This window comes from Neofelis nebulosa, chromosome 10 (genome assembly GCF_028018385.1).
Source record: "Neofelis nebulosa isolate mNeoNeb1 chromosome 10, mNeoNeb1.pri, whole genome shotgun sequence".
Classification (NCBI taxonomy): domain Eukaryota; kingdom Metazoa; phylum Chordata; class Mammalia; order Carnivora; family Felidae; genus Neofelis; species Neofelis nebulosa.
The window spans coordinates 103,505,444-103,526,664 of NC_080791.1; the positions used below are offsets into that span (position 1 = coordinate 103,505,444).

Here is a 21,221-nt window from a genome sequence, read left to right on the forward strand (position 1 = left end):
CTCGGCGGCCGCCCGGCGCCTCAAGCAGCCAGGGAGCGCGTGGCCCGCGTGGTGGCCGCGAGTGGCACGGGGGGGGGGGGGGGGTGGCGGAGAAGCGCGGGCAGGTGCAGGCCCGACCGGCCGAAGCCGCGCCTCCCGGAGGCCGCGATACTCGCGCAGGTGCCGGCTCTGCGCCTGCCCCGACCGCGTGGGCAAACGCGGCAGAGGCGGCGCATGTGACGTCGCTCTACCCGCGGGCCGCGCGGCCGCGCGGCTCCCGCCTCTCGGCGTCCTCGGGGGTGAGTACGCGCGCGCGCGGGCCTCGGCACGGCGTCCCTGTCAGAGGCTTGTCCTCTCGGCCTCGGTCACCTGCGCGCGCAGGGTCAGCAGGTGCTGCGGGATGGCGGGCTGGAAGAAGGGGGACGGGCTCGGAGCCCTCCCCGAGTAGGTGCGCCACACGCTCCTGGGCCCAGGCTGTACCACTCGACGTCCCGGCAGCGGACGGAGAACGCGCCGTGGAGTCTGGGGAGGAAGGAGAGCGGGATATTGACGGTGGCTGCCCAGATGTCAGGTGTCGGTGCAGCCGAGCCCAGCCCGTGAGCAGTGAGCTCGGACACGTGTCTCCCGCCGCCCTCCCGCTACGCCCCACGTGCACGTGGTCTGGGGTGAGGTTCTCGCTGCTTCCGTGGTGCAGAGGCCCCAGGCTCCAGGTTGCGCAAGTTCCCACCCCCCACCCCACAGAGCTCCAGGCAAGCCCAAGGCCAGAGCCTGCTTGCGGCCCTGTGCTCCGGGCCGCCATTCCCCACCCCCTCCCGCCTCAAAAGCAGGGCCTGAGGCAGGGGCAGAGGCTGGAGAGCTTTACCTTGGCAGCCTGCAGCCCTTCAGCAAACTACATGGCCCCGGGAGCCGAAGTATGTCCAATCACGGGACAGTGACTCAGCAAGACTCAGGCCCCTCCCCAGTGAGTAGTCCCCTCTCAGGCCGCCCCCCTTGACATGTTCAGAGGAAAGCATGTTCCTGATCAGAAGCACCAAGGGGAGTGAAACTCGGCAGATTCTAGGCTTTGCGCTAGGCCCAGGGACAGGTGGACCAGGATGGTGGAGAGCAGGCTGCCCCAGGGCCTTCCCAGTTGACCTCTGTGAAGCAAATCAAATCTATTGAGCACCCACTATTGTAGTCTCTCACTGGCTTCTGGCCACGGGGTGCAGGTAGGATCCTGCTACTGCTACTGCACTGAATGAGGAAGTGGGTTAGGGGCAAAGCCTGGAAAATTGGGTCTTTTGCCCATTGACCAGGCAGCTCGTGTGTGAGGCACTGTGGCTGGGAGGTCACATTTACTGCAGGCTGATTGCCTTGTGGGCCTTTGGCAGATATTCCAGAAAGGAGCTCCTTTCTGGCTGGGGCAGGCTCTCAGTAGCTCTAAGAAGTGAGGGGGGGTGGGGGGTGCGGGGCACTGCATCATTGCCTCAGAGCCCTGGTGTATGGGCAGGACTGAACTTCTAAAGGCTGCTTCTGAATAGTCCAGGGTCCAAGAACTTTCATCCTTCTTTTCCAATTTGGAGGTCTCCATCTCCTCTCCCTAAGATCAGCAGCTCTTCTAAATGTGACTCTGGCCGAGATGTTGTATAATCCTAGTTTAACCTGTCACCAGTTGCCTTTTACATTTGAAGAATCTGAGGCCCAGAGAAGTCAGGTAAAGTACCAGGGTTACAGTTCAGTATGCAGTGGAGCCAACATAGAAATCTAGGTGCATCGAATGCCAAAGCACAGTTTCCATCCACTGATCTGTGCCTGCCTTCCGATTCAAAGTCAGGGTCTGGATTTGGGGAGCGCTTAACCCAGTGGTAGCACTCCTGGTTAGACTTGGTTTCCACAGTGTGCTTGGAGCAAATTTACCCCCCCCTGCCCCACCTCCTGCATCATGTGTGGGAGAGGGGGCACCAGCCAGAGGAATGGCTGCTGGCCTTGACTTCCCGATATGAGTTGGAATCTGGGCCCTAACAATTTCATCAGCTGAGCCCTCCCACATTATGGCTTTCTTCCCAGAGTCCCACTTCTCTCATTTGTTACACGTTGAGAACAATACAAACCTCTTCAGGCTTGAGCTGTTAGTGTAAAATGCCCAGCAGAGTGCCTGGCACAAAATAAGGTGTCCATTTAGTAAAGTGGGTTAAGTGACTTGTTCAGGGTTTGGATTTGCACCCAGGTTGGTCTGAGTCCAAAGTCTAGTGCTCTTTCTACCTACATGTGGTTCCTTCCACTCTCTATTTTGGCATTCTGTTATTAAAAAGTGTAATTGATTTCTCATAAGGTAATTTGGGGTGGATTATTTGCTAGAGAGAAGACTGTTATCTTGGGGAGACAGTAATGCCTTGTTCCCCTGTTGGTGTGTCTTCCTATGACAAGGACAAGTAATCATGCTGCTTTCCCACATCCCACTCAGTCCTTTGGGCGTGTGACTTAAGAACAAACACCTCGTGTCATTGTAAATCCAAAAGAGTTTGGAAATTCATCATGTTTGGTGATAGCTCTTTCCCAGGACCTGGGGAAGGTTTGGGCATTTTATAGCAGTGGACACAAGAGAAGATAAACGCTGGGCTGTGGATAAGCATTTGCTATGGGGGTCAGATGCAGGCAGGAGGAGGGCAAGGAAGACTTTGCAGATGTTTTGTTACCAGCCGTGGGCAGCATTTGCTGAGGCCCAGGGATTAGGGGGTCAGAAGGTGCCCAGAACTCACATCCCTTAATTGTTTAGAGGCAGCATACAGAACATATAGGCAGGACAGCCTTGGGTTAGATGCCAAGGCCCTGTGACCTCGGATAAGAAGTGTGATTTCCTGCAAAACAGGAACAAATAGGACTTTCTTTGCTATTAACTTCAAAAATTACAACAAATGGCTGTGCCTGGGTGGCTCAGTTGGTTAAGTGGGTTAAGCATCTGACTTCAGCTCAAGTCATGATCTCACGGTTCACAAGTTTGAGCTCTGCGTCAGGCTCAGTGCTGACAGCTTGGAGCTTGCCTCAGATCTCTCTCTCTCTCTCTCTCTCTCTCTCTCTCTCTCTCTCTCTCTCTGTCCCTCCCCTGCTCACACTCTGTCTCTCTTTCAAAAATAAATAAACATTTAAAAAAATTACAACAAATGCTTGTTACGAAAAATTAAACGAGTAAAAAGATTCAAGTTAAAAAGACCTTCTTCAGCCAGTTCTCCTCCCCAGACATTCCCACTGTGAACTGGTGGGTGTATCTCCTTTCACACATGTTTCTGTGTGTGCACCAGGCACATTTACACACAGTTTTTTCTTTTACAAAAATGGTACAGGCCTTACACACTTTCACTTTACCCACAGAGAAACTGATTCCCAGAGAAAGTGGTGTGCACAAGGTCACACAAAAGGTAGATTGTAGCAGGGCTGCATCTAAGTCCCTGCCTTTTGACTACAGGTCCCAGGCTCAGGCCACGCCCAGCCCTGCCTCACAGCCTCAGGGCCCAGCATATTCCAGTAGAGCACTCTAGGGGACACCCATACAGTTACCCTTGTGGATAAGCAGAGGAAATAGTCCAAATATTTAACACCCTGCATGATGCAGTCCCAGCCCATCAGAACCCACACTGGCTGCAAATGGCCTTCCTGAGTTTACTGGCTGGATATTGGCCCTGCATGTAGGGGTCTAATTTCACACTGTACCTGTGTCTCAATGCATAGTTGGGAAGGGGATACAGGAATGGAGGGAGGGAGAGAAGGAGAGAGGAAGGTGGGGAGAAAGGAAGAAAGACGCAAAATGCTCTTAAATAACACCACAGAGGAAGAAAGAAAATGCTAGGAATTTGTCCATTTCTTCCAGGTTGTCCAGTTTGTTGGCATATAATTTTTCATAGTATTCTCTGATAATTGTTTGTATTTCTGAGGGATCTGTTGTGATAAGTCCATTTTCATTTGTGATTTTATCTATTTGGGTTCTCTCTCTTTTCTTTTTGAGAAGTCTGGCTAGGGGGTTATCAATTTTGTTTATTTTTTTCAAAAAACCAGCTCTTAGTTTCATTGATCTATTTTACTGGGTTTTTTTTCTATATTATTTATTTCTGCTCTGATCTTTATTATTTCTCTTCTTCTGCTGGCCTTGGGGTTTCTTTGCTGTTCTGCTTCTAGTTTTTTCAGGTGTGCTGTTAGATTTTGTATTTATGATTTTTCTTGTTTCTTGAGATAGGCCTGGATGCAGTGTATTTTCCTCTTAGGACTGCCTTTGCTGCATCCCAAGGGGTTTGGACTGCTGTGTTTTCATTTTCATTTGTTTCCATGTATTTTTTAATTTCTTCTTTAATGTCCTGATTAACTCATTCATTCTTTATTAGGCTGTTTTTTAACCTCCATGCATTTGGAGGTTTTCCAGACTTTTTCCTGTGGTTGATTTCAAGTTTCATAGCATTGTGACCTGAAAATGTGCATGGTATGATCTCAATTCTTTTCTATTTATCGAGGGCTGTTTTGTGACCCACTATGTGATCTATCTTGGAGAATGTTCCATGTGCGCTCGAGAAGAATGTGTATTCTGCTGCTTTAGGATGAAAAGTTCTGAATATATCGGTCAAGTCCATCTGGTTCAGTGTATCATTCAAGGCTATTGTTTCTTTATGATTTTCTGCCTAGATGACCTGTCCCTTGCTGTAAGTAATGTATTAAAGTCCCCTGCAATTACCACATTCTTATCAATAAGATTGCTTATGTTTGTGATTAATTGTTTTATATATTTGGGTGCTTCGAGTTGGGTGCATAAACATTTATAATTGTTAGCTCTTCCTGATGGATAAACCCTGTAATTATTATAGAATGCCCTTCTTTATCTCTTGTTACAGCCTTTAGTTTAAAGTCTAGTTCGTCTGCTATAAGTATGGCTACTCCAGCTTTCTTTTGACTTCCAGTAGCATGATAGATCGTTCTCCATCCCCTCACTTTCAATCTGAAGGTGTCCTCAGGTCTAAAATGAGTCTCTTGTAGATGGCAAATAGATGGGTCTTGTTTTTTTTTTTTATCCATTCTGATACCCTATGTCTTTTGGTTGGAGCATTTAGTCCATTTACATTCAGTGTTATTATTGAAAGATATGGATTTAGAGTCATTGTGTTATCTGTAGGTTTCATGCTTGTAGTGATGTCTCTGGTCCTTTGTAGTCTTTGCAACATTCCACTCACAGAGTCCCCCCTTAGGATCTCTTTTAGGGCTGGTTTAGTGGTGATGAACTCCTTCAGGTTTTGTTTGTCTAAGAAAACCTTTATCTCTCCTTCTATTCTGAATGACAGACTTGCTGGATAAAGGATTCTTGGCTGCATATTTTTCCTATTCAGCACATTGAAGATTTCCTGCCACTCCCTTCTGGCTTCCAAGTTTCAGTAGATAGATCTGCTCCTACCTTTATGTGTCTACCCTTGTAAGTTAAGACCCGTTTGTCCCTAGCTGCTTTCAGAATTCCCTCTTTATCTTTGTATTTTGCCAGTTGCACTATGATATATCATGCAGAAGATCGATTCCTGTTACATCTGAAGGGAGTTCTCTGTGCCTCCTGGATTTCAATGTCTGTTTCCTTCCCCAGATTGAAGAAGTTCTCAGCTATGATTTTTTCAGGTACACCGTCTACCCCTTTCTCTCTCTTCTTCTTCTGGAACTCCTATGATACAGATATTATTACATTTCATCGAATCACTTAGTTCTTTAATTCTCCCTTCGTGGTCTAGAATTTTTTTTCTCTCTTTTTCTTAGCTTCATCTTTTCCCATAATTTTACCTTCTATTTCACTTATTCTCCCCTCTGCCTCTTCAGTCCTCACTGTCACTGCCTCTAGTTTATTTTGCATCTCATTTACGATTCTCTGCTGTCTTCTATGCTTTTTTTTGAGCCCAGCGATTAATCTTATGACTATTATTCTAAATTCTTGATCAGTTTTATTGTTTATATCTGTTTTTATCAATTCTTTAGCTGGCATTTCTTCCTGGAATTTCTTTTGAGGAGAATTCTTCTGTTTCATCATTTTGACTAGTTTTCTGTGCCTTATGTGTTTTAAAAGCTTGTTATGTGTCCTGCACCTGTGAGCACTACTATGTTAAAGAGGGCTCATATACTATCCACGGCCTGGCCCTTCAGGAGGTGTTTTTTGGAGTGTGTTACTTGCTCTCTGTTGTTGTAACTCTGGGTGCTTTATCTCCCTACTCTTAATGATGTTTTGGATCCTCCACCAGATGTGCTTTGATTTGTTCATTGAAGTAGCCCTGGAAAATAAAACAAACAAACAAAAAACCCACAAAAAACAAACAACCCCAACACAAACAAACCAACAACCAGAATAACCAGACCAGAGGAGGGAAGAAATAAGGAGAAAAGGAAGAAAAAGAAATATATACATATAATAAGAATTATTCAAGAATTAAATCAGGAAATGCAAAACTGGTAGGAAGCGGTGGCAGCGCTGGGCTGGAGGAGGGACGGACCCTCTGGTTGGTCAGCGTCAGTCCCTCTCTGGCTCTGGCGGATCCGCAGTTACCAGGTGCGGAGGGGCGTGGCTTGGTGTGGGCGGGCCCGCCTCCACTGTGGGCCCGCTGACCTTTCCCTGAGGCCCCACCTTGTTGGTGATGGGGAGAAGAATGGCGACACCCCAGTCTCTCCTCCACCCACCGGGTGTCCCAAACCAGTCTGTACCGCAGGTGCGAAGGAAGCGGCCTGTCCCGCTCCGTCGACTCCCACTCCTCCCTGGCGCTTGGCTGGGATTTAAACCCCAATGTCTTAAAGGGTCCCACAACGTGCGCCCAGGTTTCGGGGAAGCGCTGCTGTGTGCAGCCGTTATATGACCTCTGGCTGGTGGGCGCAGACGGTCTTTGTCCTTTGAACGGTTATATACCTTCTTCCCACAGCACTTCAGGGAGTGGATCGCTTTCTCCCATTGCGGACTGTGCTTCTGAGCTAGTTAATGAGCCATGGGCTGGCTCCCCTCCTCCCCAGGTATGAGAACTGGGAAGTCAGCCCCAGTCCAGAGAAAGCCCCGCAGTTAGAGATTGGATCTTTCTCCATCCTGGTCCGTGGTTTTTCTCTTGTCCAGATTCAGTCCTGCATTTTTACAGCTTCTCTTTCTCTTCCCTTTGTCTCTCTGCAGAAGGGGATCCCTCCCCACTGTGCCTACTCGACTTGGTTTATCTCTCCCAGTTCGCCATCACGCACCTATGGCCCACCAGGTTGTCCCGGTGGGTCCCTGGAGACGTCTCTGTCACTCTGCAGCCCGGACTCTTGGAATTCAAAGTCCTTTGGCTTCAACACGGCTGTTTTTGAGGGACAAGGGAACTTTGGGCCCCCCTACTTCTCTGCCATGTTGGATCTCCTCGCTGTCTGTTTTTAAAAATAAGAACAAGGGAGATCATGTTGCTTGAGAAAAGCATGCTGCTTGTGAGAGAGGAAGAGGCAATAATGAAAAAGGAAATAAATAGGAAGAGTTTGCCAGAACTGCATTTGGGATATAGGTTTGCACTCAGTGGCTCTGTGACCTTGGGCAAGTGACTTAATCTCCTTGAACTTCCTTTCTGTAAACATCTATGAATGTGACAGGGAGGAAAGGAACAAAGTAATTTAACCAAGATTACATCAGCTAAGTGTCAGATAGGCTGAGAGGTCTGGGGGACTTTCAGTCTGGGGGGCTCATATGTAGTTCAGTCAGGGGTGGTCCAGGGGGCCCAAATTCCAGATAGGGGTCTTAAGGCTTTTCTCACCCTGAATTAAAGCTGATGGTGATTCTGGGTTGAACCCCTAAATAAGTTTCATTCCTTATAACATTTCTTAAAAGTTTATTTATTTTGTTTTTTATTTAAAAAAATTTTTTTTAACGTCTTATTTATTTTTGAGACAGAGAGAGACAGAGCATGAATGGGGGAGGGGCAGAGAGAGAGGGAGACACAGAATCGGAAACAGGCTCCAGGCTCTGAGCCATCAGCCCAGAGCCTGACGCGGGGCTCGAACTACTCACGGACCGCGAGATCGTGACCTGGCTGAAGTCGGACGCTTAACCGACTACGCCACCCAGGCGCCCCAAAAATAAAATCTTTAAAAAAAAAAAAAAGAAAAGAAAAGAAAAGGAAGGGCACCTGGGGAAGGGCACCTGGGTGGCTCAGTCGGTTGAGCATCTGACTTCAGGGCACCTGGGTGGCTCAGTTGGTTGAGCATCTGACTTCAGGGCACCTGGGTGGCTCAGTCGGTTGAGCATCTGACTTCAGCTCAGGTCATGATCTCATTGTTTGTGAGTTGGAGCTCCACATCGGGCTCTGTGCTGACAGCTGGGAGCCTGGAGACTGCTTCAGATTCTGTGTCTCCCTCTCTCTCTCTGCCCCTCCCCCTCCCCTCAAAAATAAATAAACATTTAAAAAAAATTTTTAAAAAGGAAAAAAAAAAGATTTCTTGCTGAGCCCCAGGCTCTTTCTTCCTGAGGTACAGCTTGGTGGAGAGCCTTGACCTACCCTCTTGGCTGTCTGCATCTTGTGTTCTGATTACGTGTCCTTTACTGTGGATGGGGTGGAGATAGCGGGGCTAAGAGCCACTCGTCCCAGCAGCATCTCTGAGCTGGTCCCAGCAAATGTACAGTGAGGCTGCCTGGGTCCTTGCAGAGGAGAATCTCCATGTTTCTGAACCAAGTCACTGCAGATGGGAGTTGAACAAAACCAAACTGTTTGCTGACAGCTGAACCATGCAGAGAAAAATTACTGCAACTGACTTTAAAGCACAGCAGTTTATTATATGGCTTTAGCATGATATACCCCGAGGATAAAAATAAATAGAATTGCAATAACAGTTTATAAAATTTTCAGTGATAACGTTATTAGTAATGCTATCAACATTGTTGTTCTGAAGTTGCTATATACATATACACACACTTATACATGATTAGGCAGTTAAGTAAACAATTATGTTAGCAATCTAAATAATTATACTAATGTCATTAGGATCCAAGATTGTCACTGTAAGAGGGAAGAATTACAGATAAAAACAAAGACATTAAATAAAAACCATGTAATCTGAAATTTGCATTGGAAAAGATCAGTGTGAACTCATGATGAATTTTACCCTTAGGAAAAATAAAGTGCAAATGCATGTTTTCAGATCACACATATTTTTCATGTCCAGGCTGGAAAAAACCCAGAAACAATGACTAACCCAGGTTATGATCTCTTAAGATAATTTCCCAGTGGAAGAAACCATTGCCCTTGAAGAAATGGTTGATTGCAGGTCTGAGAAAGGGAATTAACAAGATAAACCTGGAAGACCTTTTTGAAGCTGAAGGAAAGGAAGTTGTCAAAGAATAGTGGAATCGTGTCAAAGGGCTCAGAAGCTAACATGAAGGGAGTCCCACTGACCAAGAACTCAATGGACAGAAACTTTTCGAAGATGACAAAACCCAAGGGTTCATAATGATACCACAAATATAAAGATCTTTGCTAACCAACTCATTGTTCTGAAAGCTGCTAAGTAAAGGGAAAGAGTTAAGAATTGATTCTGCTTTTCCTGCCCTAATTAATGCTGTCTCGCCAAATAAGTATTATGGGACAGTTCTCTAGAGGAGAATTCTAGCTGGTGAATGCAGAAGGAATAACAGAATTAGAATATCACACACATTGGTTTGTGTTCTATGGCTGTTGGACGGCACCTCTCTGGAGCATGGTTTTGAAGGAAACAGCATGGATGGTCCAGCTCACCATGAGGCCAGAAGGTGCTGCTGACAGTGGACACAGACTTTGATTTGGAGCAGTGCTTTGCAAAGGTTGGTCCCTCAGATAGCATCATCAGCATTACCTGGGAATTCTTAGACTCCCAAGAATACTCTAAAAAATAAAGCCTATCAATCTAAACAAAACAAAACAAAACACCAATTGTTAAGGCACTCCAGCAAATGTCATCAGTGGCTCCTAAAACTGATAGGTGAATAGCCAGCAGGGAACTTTGTAATGGTTGGAAAAGTCTGATGAAAAGTCAGGACCCACAGATCAGTACTGACCATCACAAAAATAGAGATGGTCACACTTTATGTGTACCCTAATGAGATGCACTAGGAAGTTCACAACCACAGTCAGGCAGTGTTCTTGCTATAGAATTAAACCCGATCCTGATTAAGATTCTCCATCTAATTGCAAGTTTGCAGGAAATACAAATTGCAGAAAAACAGGTTAAACAACACATAGGCTTCAGAAAAACAGGTTACACAAATCCAGAATGTGGGAACGTCTATTGGACAATTTTTTTCAACAAATAATTTGAATGAAGATAACAACACGAGTGAGAAATCTTGTTTGAATTTTGATTCAAACAAATCAACCGTAAAGAGGTGCTTACAGGCAGATTAAACCCTGACAGGATGTTCTGTAACAGCAAGAGATTATTAATTATTTTATCCATGTTAATTGCATTGGGTATATTTTCAAAAGTCATCTTTTACAGATACGTAATGAAGTATCTGCAGGTACTATGATACGGTATCTGGAATTTGTTTCAAAATAATCCATACTTGATGGTATGTATTGCGGGAAGGTTTACTCTCTTTTGTGTTTGCCATTCTGTCATGGATACTCAAAATTTAAAAGCCTTTTAAAAAATATTTGGAGCATGTTCCCACTCTCCAAGGCAAAGCCAGTCTCCCAATATTGAAGGTGTTGAAAATGCTGACTACAGGGGCTCCCAGCCTCATTTATAGCTAGGACACAGGCACCAGACACAGACTCTACCAATTATATGCGCTGTTCCTTGACTTTGGATAAGCAGCCTGGTGGCCAGGGACTTGGGAGTATCAGCAAGCAGTTCTAGTGGCAACACTTAATATTCTTGATCAGAGGCGTCTGGGCACAATGTAACAATGGGGCTTCCACAGGGCACCTGCAACACGATTAGGGAGATGATTGCAGACTAAATAGCATTTAGGCTATACCCTAAGAGACATTCCAGCCCAACTAGAGGGAGATTCAGGTTGTTCACCCATTTTCTATTCGTTTCCTGCTTAAAGAGAACTTCCATGAATTACCACAAGATGGCGGTCTAACACCCCACCATCTGCCACACATCCTCTTCCAAGCTACCCATTAATACAAGTGAACCTTACTTCCTTTCTGCTAAAGCCACCCCCACTTGCCTTCTCAAGAATATCACTTTAGCCATTTCCCCCTTTTCCCAGAATCATTGATTTTGCATGCTCTTATTGGGTCATTACCTCCAGCATACAAGACTGTGATTTTTCCTGTCGTAAAAGAAATAACTTCTCGAGTCATTTACACTTCATTCCTTTGCTCCTATTTGTCTGTATTTGGTGTCTCCGTTTCCTCTTCTACAGTTGTCTCTTTGAACAGCTCCAGTCAGGCTTCAGTCCCCCTCAGTTTACGGAGGGGCATCATCAGAGTTTACCGGTAACTTCCACCTTCATACACCCAATGGTCAACAACCAGTTCTCATTTTGTTGGACCCATCAGTAGGATTTGTATATTTCTCTTTCCTTGATGGACACACTTGTCTTCAAGGGTTCCCTGAATTCTTCTATTCTAGTGAAAGAAGAAGTGCGAGGAGGAAAAAGGAAAGGGGAAGGGAAAGCAGATGTTGAGTATTCACTAAAATTCAGACACTGCTCACTACTTTATATATAAATTACCTCATTTAGTATTTATAGCAACTGAGTGAGATATGTGCTATTTCTTCAGATTCTGCAGATGACAATGTGCTCCACAGAGATTAATCTCTATGTGACTCCATAGAGATTATGGTCTCTAAAACCATTTTCACACTGAAAAACTTGTTGGAAAAATAGCTGATTTCACATTTGGATAAGGCAGATTTTTATAAGACCAACTTTTTTTTTTGTAAGTTCTAGGAAGTTTTTCATTCTACAATGCAAGAAAATGTCTTAAAATTAATGAGGTCATGTCAGATGAACACAGCAGCTGACCTAAAAGGGAAACCACTGACCAAAGTTGTCACAATTTGAGCTCAGAAAGGAGAGTAATGATTGTAGAATGTAGGAGGGTGTTCAATCTGAGTCTACAATGATCCACAGAAAGTTACAGAAAGAAAACATGAATGGGTCTAAAAAAAGTTGATGAGTATTGTTGGTTCATTTATTTCATTTTTAAAAATCAGAAAATTTCTAATGCTAAATAGCTTTTTTGTTGTTGTTACGATTGTATGTTTGAAGAATTTCAGACCTGATGAAGTCCATGAGTTGTAAATTGAACAGCCTGGTACTCTTCATTTGGATTCAAAATCATCAACATTTGGCACATTTTTAGGTGTCATGCTCCTTTAGCCCCTAACTAGTGTATAAATACAGTGATATTTTCTTATATAACCGCAAAACAGTTGGCTTTAATTAGAAAACTTGGCTTTAATACAATATAATTAACAATATTATTAATACATAGTCCATATTAAAATTTTTCTAATTTATCTCAATAATGCCCTTTATAGCAATTTATTTTTCTGGCAGCTTCTTATCTGTTGACACACTTTGCACTTAACTGCAATCACTTTAGCCCTCTCTAACCTGAGACTGTTTTTCACATTTTCATTTTCATTCATGATGTTGATGTTTTTGAAAAGTGTAGGCCAGTGTTTTTCAGAATACCCCCAATTTGGGTTTGAATGTTCACTCATTAATCGATTCCAGTTATGCGGGACGTACTTGATGTACAAACTCAAGATTGTGTTTTTCTCAATGCATCGCATCAAAGCACAGGATGTTGGTGACTTTGATGGCTTGGCTAGTGGTGTCCACCTCACGAGATTGTGTTTTCTGACGCAAGGAGAGGTGGCGGTAGAGTGACACTGATAAAGCCATGTGAAATGTCCAAAATTCTGTTCATTTTAAATATCCTCAGTAGTTGTATGCTCCTAAGACTAGGAAAGAATGGAACATTAGCTACAGAGAGAGGTCTTCTATATTTGCATTTCTTAAGAATCCATCCAATTCGTGCACAATCCCGGCAGCTGGCTCTAGAGCCCAGGGCTTCCCATCACGTGCTTTCTTTCCTTCTTTTCCCCTCCTGGGGTCCCGGGGTCATGCACACCACGCTGAGTGGCCAGTTGTGGGAAGGGGTGAGTAGGCTGCGTGAATGTGGAGGACAAGGCACGTGGACTGGAGAGAGGCACCCAGCACGGCAGGAAACTGAGCGCCCCATGGGACCCTTGAGACAGAACTGGACCTGGTGGAGCACACTCTTCGGAAGCAGTTCCCCCACTGACTGCCCCGGAGGCCCAGTGACATTTACGTCAACGTTAAGACTGACTTAAGGCCCAGCTGGCCCGCTGCCAGAAGCTACTGGAGGGACTTGGGGCCAGAACTGGTCCAGTGAGGTCTGCATTCACCCTTGAGCCTGGCCATCAACCCTGCCATCAACTTTGCCCTACCACTGCAGGTGGACAGCCTCCAGTCCTTGCAGGTGGCTGCCAGTATGCCCCCTGGGGAGCTTGTAGAGGAGCTGGAACGAGTGTTTCACAAGAACCCCTGACCCAGATCCACAACTCAGCCATCCATCTCCTGTCTTCAGGGTCACACCAAGTAACTGAAAGTAGGCTGGCCATCTTTATACAGCCAGCCCCACACAGCCAGGCCCAGATGTGGCCCCACTTGTACGGAGTTCTGTCACGGACCTCCTGCCAGAGCCGTGTAAGAAAAAAAAAACCAGTCCCCTTCACAGCTCAGGGGACTCTGAATTGAGAGGGGGAGCAGTGGGTCTTCCTGTGTCTTCCTCTCCCTACTCCGTTACCCAATAAACTCTTTTCAAATGCTTATTTTTTAATGTTTATTTATTTTTGAGAGAGTGTGCGAGAACACATGTGGGGAAGGGGCAGAGAGAGAGGGAGACACAGAATCTGAAGTAGGTTCCAGGTTCTGGGCTGTCAGCACAGAGCTCTACACAGGGCTCGAACTCATGAACCGTGAGATCATGAGCTGAGCTGAAGTTGGTCGCTTCACTGACTGAGCCATCCAGGCGCCCCTAAACAATCATGTGGGGACTGATCATATGGTTGCTGAGGAAAGGCAGGCTATCCCTACTGAAAATAGTACAGAATTAACTGGACTAGTCTTTTCCAATATTTATCTAGTTTAGAATGCAAAATATTGCAATCCAGTTTGATGGAGCTATCCATTGTGACATGGGCCTGTGGGTGAACAGATCATACCCATAGATGATGGGATATAATGGGACATTATCAGCAATACACCAAGTGAGATACTGAGATGTGCAACAGCACTGATGTGTCTCACAGGCATTTTGGTGAATGGAAACTCAGGCATAAAATGGTACCCAGTATGTGGTGCTAATTTTGTGAAGTTCAAGAACTTGAAAAATGAATCACTAAGGAAATCTTAACCATGGTTGTGTCTAGTAGGGCTGTGAATTGACTGGCAAGGGGGCATAAAAGAACTTTCAGAGGTGATAGAATTGTTCTATTTTTTGGAAGGGATGCGGGTTTCAAGAGTGTAAGCTTGTTTCAACTCTCTGAACTATAACCTACGATCTGTGTGTTTGTAAATTATACCTCATTTTAAAAGACTCTCTGTGTTAAGCTTTCCAAGTTACTGTATGTGCAAAAATTATTTTAATCTGTCCTTCTAATTAAATGTTGTTTTGCCTGTCTTTATGACTGTAGTTGGCCTTAAATTAAACCTTATAATTAGAGCTGAACCTTTCCTGAGAACTTAAATGTTATCACTTCTCTGGTAAGTATCTGGGGCTGCTCATGAGGACCCTGAAGTCAGTGTGATTGTTATTCTTCTGAACATAACCAGCCTGTTCCCTCTTTCTGGAGGCTTATCATATCTTGTCAGCATCATTGATGCTGGAAATTTCATAGTAATATATCTAATGAGTTCTTTTCACACTCAGCTTTTAAGTGAGTTCTTTCAATCTGAAGGCATTCTTCATTTTTTGAAAATCTGCTGCTTCCGCTACCTCTTTCCTCTTTTTCCTTTTAAATTGTTTATATCACCCCATTTGCTCTGTTCTCATTTTTTGGAATTCCATTTGGATGGATGTTAAGACTTGTCAGCGTTGTTCGCTTCTCTTTTCTTTCGTGTTTTCCATCGCGTCTTCATTTTCAGGTTGTGTTCTGAGAGAATCTTCTAGATCTTCCAGCTTTGTGATTGTCAACTCTATCCACTTTGCCACTTTGCTGTTCACTCCCTCTATTGAGATTTTTTATTCAGAGTTCCAGTATTTCATTTCCAAAATCTATACGTGGTTCTTTTTTACGCACGTAACAAATAGCACAGTTATGCTTATTTGAGGTCTTCTAATTGCTCTGTTTCTCTCTTAGCAGGTGTGACTTCATCTACAGGTGAGTTTCATTCCTCTCTCTGGTTGTTATGTCTTTAGTTATTCCTGGTTTTCTTTTCAGCTTTGAGTTTGAGAGTTCCTCTTCACACTTTTATTTATTTATTTATTTTTTAATTTTTATTTTTTTTCCCAATATATGAAATTTATTGTCAAATTGGTTTCCATACAACACCCAGTGCTCATCCCAAAAGGTGCCCTCCTCAATACCCATCCCCCACCCTCCCCTTCCTCCCACCCCCCATCAACCCTCAGTTTGTTCTCAGTTTTTAACAGTCTCTTATGCTTTGGCTCTCTCCCACTCTAACCTCTTTTTTTTTTTTTTTCCTTCCCCTCCCCCATGGGTTTCTGTTAAGTTTCTCAGGATCCACATAAGAGTGAAACCATATGGTATCTGTCTTTCTCTGTATGGCTTATTTCACTTAGCATCACACTCTCCAGTTCCATCCACGTTGCTACAAAAGGCCATATTTCATTCTTTCTCATTGCCACGTAGTATTCCATTGTGTATATAAACCACAATTTCTTTATCCATTCATCAGTTGATGGACATTTAGGCTCTTTCCATCATTTGGCTATTGTGGAGAGTGCTGCTTTAAACATTGGGGTACAAGCGCCCCTATGCATCAGTACTCCTGTATCCCTTGGATAAATTCCTAGCAGTGCTATTGCTGGGTCATAGGGTAGGTCTATTTTTAATTTTCTGAGGAACCTCCACACTGCTTTCCAGAGCGGCTGCAACCATCAAAACCTTAGAGGACAAAGTAGGAAAAGACCTCTCTGACCTCAGCCATAGCAATCTCTTACTCGACACATCCCCAAAGGCAAGGGAATTAAAAGCAAAAGTCAATTACTGGGACCTTATGAAGATAAAAAGCTTCTGCACAGCAAAGGAAACAACCAACAAAACTAAAAGGCAACCAACGGAATGGGAAAAGATATTTGCAAATGACATATCGGACAAAGGGCTAGTATCCAAAATCTATAAAGAGCTCACCAAACTCCACACCCAAAAAACAAATAACCCAGTGAAGAAATGGGCAGAAAACATGAATAGACACTTCTCTAAAGAAGACATCCGGATGGCCAACAGGCACATGAAAAGATGTTCAACGTCGCTCCTTATCAGGGAAATACAAATCAAAACCACACTCAGATATCACCTCACGCCAGTCAGAGTGGCCAAAATGAACAAATCGGGAGACTATAGATGCTGGAGAGGATGTGGAGAAACGGGAACCCTCTTGCACTGTTGGTGGGAATGCAAATTGGTGCAGCCACTCTGGAAAGCAGTGTGGAGGTTCTTCTGGGTTATTTAGGCAGATGTAGGTGGAATCTAAGTGATCAGCAGGACGCGCGGTGAGCCCAGCGTCCTCCTACGCCGCCATCTTCCTATATCTGTCCTCCTCTTCACACTTTTAAAAAGGACATTACTGTTGCCTGTCCTGGCATTGGGGGGGGGGGGTGGGATGGGACATGTTACAAAATGTGACTACAGTTTGCCATCTTTGTGTGAGGCCCTCTGCTCTTCCAAGAGTCAGCTATGGTTGCTCTCAGTCCCCAGTACCCTTCCTAACTGCCTCGTGTTGCAGTAGTCCTCACAATGGCAATACGCTTAGCAAAAAATCAGTATAGAATCAAGGGTCAACCAGCAAAGCATTTCATCATCTAGCTCTGATAAATAATAGCCCTGAGCTGTGTTTGCTAAAACCTGTATGCCTATTGACTCTGGACTGAATGTGCCTCTTATGCTTGCCTTCCTTCCTTCCTTCCTTCCTTCCTTCCTTCCTTCCTTCCTTCCTTCCTTCCTTCCTTCCTTCCTTCCTTTCTTCCTTCCTTCCTTCCTCCCTCCCTCCCTCCCTCCCTCCCTCCCTCCCTCCCTCCCTCCCTCCTTCTTTCTTTCTTTCTTTCTTTCTTTCTTTCTTTCTTTCTTTCTTTCTTTCTTGTTTATTTATTTTTGAGAGAGAGAGGGATGGAGGGGCAGAGAAAGGGAGACAGATGATCTGAAGCAGGCTCTGCACTGACAGCAGGGAGCCTGATATGGGGCTTGAACCCATGGGCCATGAGATCATGACCTGAGCCGAAGTTGGATGCTCAACTGACTGAGCCATCCAGGTGCTCAGAACCAAGACCTCTTGACTGAGTGATTGATTCTATGTTTACCTGTATAGAAATGCGAAGTACATTGAGCCATTTTATGTGTCAGAAAGCAAGAAAGCTTTCAAACATTAATGAGGCCATGTCCAAAGAATTGGGAATCAAAGACCAGACGAACAGGATGCTCTACAGGCTGAAGCTGTAATAATGGAGAGTTATGACTGAGGTTCAAATACACTGAATCTGAAAATTATGAGTCTGTGTGACACACAAAAAGATACTCAGGGAAAACTGACAAAGTCTCAAAAAGTGTGATGTTATTTACCTATTGAATCATTGAAAAATGTGAAAATTAATCTTAACTACAACAGACAGTATTTTCTTTTTTTTTTTTTCGAGTTTTTATTTAAGTTCTAGTTAGTTCAGATATGATGTAATATTGGTTTCAGGTGTAGAATTTAGTGACTCATCACATACATATAACACTCAGTGCTCATCACAAGTGCCCTCTTTAATCCTCATCACCTATTCAACCCATCCCCCATGCACCTCCCTCCATCAACCCTAATTTGTTCCCTATCATTAAAAGTCAGTTTGGTTTGCTTACCTGTTTTTCCCTTCCCCTATGTTTATCTGTTTTGTTTCTTAAATTCCACACATGAGTGAAATCATATAATATTTGTCTTTCTCTGACTTATTTCACTTAGCATAATACACTCTAGTTCCATCCATATGGTTGCAAATGTTAAGATTTCATTCTTTTTGTCATTGAGTAGTATTCCATTGTGTGTGTGTGTGTGTGTGTGTATACCACCTTCTTTTTTAAAAATTTTTTAACATTTATTTTATTTTTGAGAGAGAGAGAGAGAGAGAGAGAGAGAGAGAGAGAGAGCGCATGATCGGGGGAGGGGCAGAGAGAGAAGGAAACAAAGATTCCGAAGCAGGCTCCAGGCTCTGAGTTGTCAGCACAGAGCCCAAAGCAGGGCTTGAACCCACAAACTGTGAGATCATGACCTGAGCCCAAGTCGGACACTTAACCGACTGAGCCACCCAGGCACCCCTTTAACACCACTTCTTTATCCATTCATCGCTTGATGGACATTTGGGCTCTTTCTGTAGTTTAGCTATTGTTGATAATGTCCTATAAACTTTGGGGTGCACCTGGCCCTTTGAATTTCTAGTTTTGTGTCCTTTGGGTAAATATCTAGTAGTGCAATTGCTGGATCTCAAGGTAGTTCTAATTTTAAGGAGATATTTTAAGTTCTATTTTAAGTTTTTGAGGAAGCTCTATACTGTTCTCTAGAGTAGCTGCACCAGTTTGCATTCCCACCAACAGTGCACTAGGGTTTCCCTTTCTCCACATCCTCCCTAACATCTATTGTTTCCTGAGTTGTTAATTTTAGTCATTCTGGCAGGTGTGAGGTGATATGTCATGGTGGTTTTGATTTGTATTTCCCTGATGATGAGTGATGTTGAACATCTTTTCATGTGTCTATTAGCCACCTGTATGTCTTCTTTGGAAAAATGTCTGTTCATGTCTTCCTCTCATTTCTTAACTGGATTATTTATTTTTGGGTGTTAAGTTTGATAAGTTCTTTATAGACTTTGGATACTAATCCTTGATCAGATATGTCATTTGAAAATATCTTCTCCAATTCCATAAGCTGTCTTTCAGTTTTGTTGATTGTTTCCTTTGATATGTAGAAGCTCTTTATCTTGATGAGGTCCCAATGGTTCATTTTTGCTTTTGTTTCCCTTTCCTCAGGAGACATATCTAGAGAGAAGTTGCTATGGCTGATGTCAAAGAGGTTGCTGCCTGTGTTCTCCTGTGGGATTTTGATGGTTTCCTGTCTCACATTTAGGTCTTACATCCATTTTGAATGGTCTTTATTTTTGTGTAGGTAATAAAGTTGTCCAGTTTCATTCTTCTGCATGTTGTTGTCCAGTTTTCTCAGCACCATTTGTTGAAGGGATTGTCTTTTTTCTATTGGATATTATTTCCTGCTTTGTTGAAAATTAGTTGACCATAGAGTTGTGGGTCCATTTCTGGGTTTTCTACTCTGTTCCTTTGATCTATATGTCTGTTTTTATGCCAGTAGCATACTGTATTGATGACTATAGTTTTGTAATATCGCTTGAAATCTGGAATTGTGATACCTTCAGTTTTGTTTTTCTTTTTCAGTATTGCTTTGGCTATTTAGGGTCTTTTGTGGTTCCATACAAATTTGAGGGTTATTTGTTCTAGCTCTGTGAAAAATGCTGTTGGTATTTTGGTAAGGATTGCATTAAATGTGTAGATTGCTTTAAACTGTATAGACATTTTCACAATTGTTCTTCCAGTCCATTAACATGGAATATATTTCTATTTCTTTGAGTCTATTCAGTTTCCTTCATCAGTGTTTTATAGTTTTCAGAGTACAGATCTTTCGCATCTTTGGTTAGGTTTATTCCTAAGTATCTTACGGTTTTGGTACAATTATAAATGGGATTGATTCCTCGATTTCTCTTTCTGATGCTTCATCATTCGTATATAGAAATACAACAGATATCTGTACATTGATTTTATATCCTGGGACTTTGCTGAATTCATTTATCAGTTATATTAATTTTTTGTTTTGGGTTTTTTAAAAAGTTTTTTTTTTTTATTTTGAGAGAGAGAGAGAGAGCATGAGCAGGGGAAGGGCAGAGAGAGAGAGAGAGAGAAAGAGAGAGAGAGAGAGAGAGAGAGAGAGAGAGAGAGAGAGAGAGAGAGAGAGAGAGAATTATAGGCTGGCTCCATATTGTCAGCATAGGTCTTGATCCCACAAACTGTGAAATCATGACCTGAGCTGAAACCAGGAGTCGGATGCCTAACTGACTGAGCCACTCACACACCCCATTTCTAGCAATTGTTTGGTGGAGTATTTTGGGTTTTCTATGTAAAGTATGTCATCTGAAAATAGTGAAAGTTTGACTTCTTTGCCAATTTGGATGCCTTTTATTTCTTTTTGTTGTCTGTTTGCTGAGGCCAGGACTTCCAGTACTATGTTAAATAACAATGGTGAGGGTGAACATTCCTGTCTTTTTCCTGACTGTAGAGGTGAAGCTACCAGTTTGCTCCGTTGAGGATGATATTAGCTGTAGGTCTTTCATATATGGCCTTTATGATGTTGAGGCATGTTCCGTCTATCCCTACTCTGTTGAGGGTTTTTATCAAGAATGGATGCTGCATTTTGTTAAATGCTTTTTCTGCATCTATTCACAGAATTATATGGTTCTTATCTTTAATTAATGTGGTGTATCACCTTGATTGATTTGTGGATATTAAGCCACCCATGCAGGCCAGGAATAAATCCCACTTGACCATGGTGAATCATTCTTTTCATGTACTGTTGGATTCAATTTGCTAGTATCTTGTTGAGAATTTTTGCATCCATGTTCATCAGGGATATTGGCCTATAATTCTCCTTTTTAGTGAGGTCTTTGGTTTTCGAATGGAAGTAATTCTGGCCTCATAGAATGAATTTGGAAGTTTTCCTTCCATTTCTATTTTTTTGAACAGTTTGAGAGGAATAGATATCAACTCCTTAAATGTCTGGTAGAATTCTGCTGGGAAGCCATCTGGCCCTGGACTTTTGTTTCTTGGGAGATATTTGATTACTTATTCAATTACTTTGCTGGTTAAGGGTCAGTTCAAATTTTCTAATTCTTCAGGGGAGAGGGGAAAATGGGTGATGGGCATTGAGGAGGGTACTTATTGGGATGAACACTGGGTGTTGTATGTAAGCGATGAATCATGGTAATCTACCCCCAAAACCAAGAGCACACTAT

The 21,221-nt window shown here is 43.5% G+C and overlaps 1 pseudogene; it reads left to right on the forward strand.

The window, feature by feature from the left end:
- The first annotated feature begins 990 nt into the window (after positions 1-990).
- On the forward strand, positions 991-13,542 carry LOC131486689 (ribonuclease P protein subunit p20-like; annotated as a pseudogene).
- The last annotated feature ends 7,679 nt before the right edge of the window (positions 13,543-21,221 follow it).